The sequence below is a fragment of the Canis lupus genome, chromosome 16 (genome assembly GCF_048164855.1).
Source record: "Canis lupus baileyi chromosome 16, mCanLup2.hap1, whole genome shotgun sequence".
In the NCBI taxonomy this organism is placed as follows: Eukaryota; Metazoa; Chordata; class Mammalia; order Carnivora; family Canidae; genus Canis; species Canis lupus.
In genome coordinates, this window is record NC_132853.1 from 57,068,378 (window position 1) to 57,071,433 (window position 3,056).

Here is a 3,056-nt window from a genome sequence, read left to right on the forward strand (position 1 = left end):
CACTCTGTCAAATAATTTTATCTTCATATCTGTGCAAAGTAAAAGTATTAGCTTGCTTTCACATGGGGGTGTGTGTGCATAAATATGGGTGCACTGCTCTTTAATCGAAAATTTAATAAGGGGATCCCTGGGTGGCTCAGTGGTTTGGCGCCTGCCTTTGGCCCAGGGCGCTATCCTGGGGTCCCAGGATCGAGTTCCACGTCGGGCTCCCGGCATGGACATGGAGCCTGCTTCTCACTCCTCCTGTGTCTCTGCCTCTCTCTCTCTCTCTCTTTCTGTCTATCATAAATAAATAAATAAATCTTTAAAAAACTTTAAAAAAAAGAAAATTTAATAAGGTATATATTGAAATTTGGTGGGACCTTGAACGACCTTGACTGAATCACAAATGTCTTCTCCACTAGCATGAAGAATTCTCCACACCCCAGAGTCTTCCCAACAATAAATAGCTCAGCCTCTATGGAAAACAGGGTGGTTACAGAAAAAACTAAAACTGGAATTTACTGTATGATCCAGCAGTTCCATTTTGGGGTATGTACCCAAAACTATTGGAAGCAGGAACTTAAAGGGATACTTGTACTATCACGTTAATAGCAGTATTATTTACAGTTGCCGAAAGGTGGCAACATCCCAGGTGCCCATCGGCAGATGAGTGAATAAACAAAATTGGTCTGTTCACGCAGTGGAGTATTATCCAGTCATGCAAAGGTGTGAAGCGCTGACACCTACAGCACAGATGCACCTTGAGAACCCCAGGCTAAGTGAGACATGCCTGTCACAAAAGATAAATACTGTATAATTCCATGTGCGTCAAATACCTAAAACAGTCAAATTCATAAAGACACAAAGAATAGTAGTTGCCAGGCAGGGCCTGGGTGGGTGGAGGAACGAGGAAATGTGTTTAACGGTGTTAGAAAACCATAGGCCCAAAATGGTGTCACTTAAGCCAAGTCACCAAATCTGGACTTAGTACCTAAGTTCCTTGCAGTGTCATCTGAATGGTCAGGAATTTTCTGATCAGCATCAGTGAGGTGATCCATTACGTGGGCCTTCTCCAAACCACAGAGGAAGATAGGGAATCTGCGTGGTAAGACCCCCTGCCCCTCCATTAAGGGAAGGTGATCTTGCCTCAAACAGTCCTTTCCTTTTTTTTTATTCTCTAACAACTTTCTTTTCCTACCCTCCTTCCTATACAAATCTTCCTTTGTGCAACTCTCTACTTGGTATGGCGACAAGATGCTGCTTGATTCGTGCATCTCTTAATAAAGCCAAGTGGATCTTCAAATTTACTCCAGTTGAATTTTTTTTTTTTTTTTTTTTTTTTTTTTTTGACAATGTGTATAGCGTGTCCTCTGGGGAAGGTAAGAGTTCTGTGTTTGGACAGTGGTGATGGTTGCACCATGTGAATGTACTTAATGCTGCCGAACTATGCACGTCAAAATGGTTAATGTACATTTTATGTGTGTGTGGGGGGGGGGGGTTTAAAGATTTATTTATTTATTTATGATAGAGAGAGAGAGAGGCAGACATAGGAGGAGGGAGAAGCAGGCTCTATGCCGGGAGCCCGACATGGGACTCGATCCCGGGACTCCAGGATCGCGCCCTGGGCCAAAGGCAGGCGCCAAACTGCTGAGCCACCCAGGGATCCCCTTATGTGTGTTTTACAACTGAGGGGAACTGCATGAGTGCTTGTGTTTTGGAGGACCCCAGGGCCACCCCTAAATTGGAAGATTTATTGGAAGGAATTACGGGATTTAGCTTATCAGTGTACCCATGGCTCGGGTTAATTATGGTGACATGGTAAGGATGGATCACGGGACAAAGAGCCAGGCAGACTCTGGAGGAATCCAGGCACAGGCTTCCTTACACTCCTTCCCCTTGTAGCAGGGTGCAGGGGTGCACGAGCACCTGGCCCTGGGGGGGTCCCAAGCAGACCAGGCTCAGCCTCTTGCCACTGACAAAACCCAAAGCCAGAGAGATGAGTGGTGGGAAACAAGAAAGGAATTTATTCCAATGAGGCCTCCCCCACATGAAGACAACGTCTCAAAGACTGCCCAAAGTGCTGAAAACACTTCTAGGTTTATATAAGGATGGTGTGGGACAAAGGTGGGTGGGGATGTGCAGGTGGGCGGTGAAGGTCAGGTTGATCCTTGTCTTGGGGTCAGTCAAGGGAGGTCTTGCTGGCTCAGGGCAGGTAGTTCCAGTTCCTCTGTGGGATGCTTTGCCCACAGGGCCTTTAGCCTGAGTTAGATCAGCTGGAGAGGAGAACTTAATTAGTACAGAATAAAGTCAGAATGGAGGTGGCTGATGCCCTCTTTACCCCTGAGGGAACGCAAAGAGCTCCCTCTTCCAGCAGCAAGAACGTGTGCAGTGTTCCTGCCCGGAGCCCACAGGGACACAGCCCCCCAGGTTTCCACTGGGTGCAGGTCACACGGGCTCTCTCCGCCTGGCACATCTGGAGATGCCAGACCCTCAGAGAGACCACATGGTTTGCCCCAACGGGGCACAGGGAGCCGCCCTTACCAGTTAACCGGTGGCTAGAAATGCTCCGAGAGCCTGCGTGCAAGTCTGCAGGCGGCCTTCCAGGGACAGTGGTCTCAGGCCTGCTGTGCTAATCCTGTCACGTGTAAGCCCAAAGCAGTGTTCAGAAGGGTCTTATACACAGGGTTGAGATAGTTTTTATTCCTCACTAATGATAGAGGAAAGCCTACAGTGGGAAAGGTCTTGAAATGAACTGGCCCCCCGGTTTAATGTCAGATGTTTCTTTTAGGGTCACAATCCTTAGAATCGCTCTGCCTTGCTTGTACTTGAGAAGTAACTATAAGCCTGACTTTAATAGGTGGGACTCTCCAATTTCCCCCATCCTGACACTTCCCAGAAAGGCTTCGTATCAGGGGACTTTAGAATTGCCCTCAAGAACGATGATCTGTCCTGAACGTTTCTAGGCCTGCCTCATTTGAACAAATGTCAAAAAACAGGATAGCAAGGATTTGAATGATTCTAGAAACCTCACTGCTGTTCTTGAATCATGTTTAATTACAAATCAAAGCATTTAA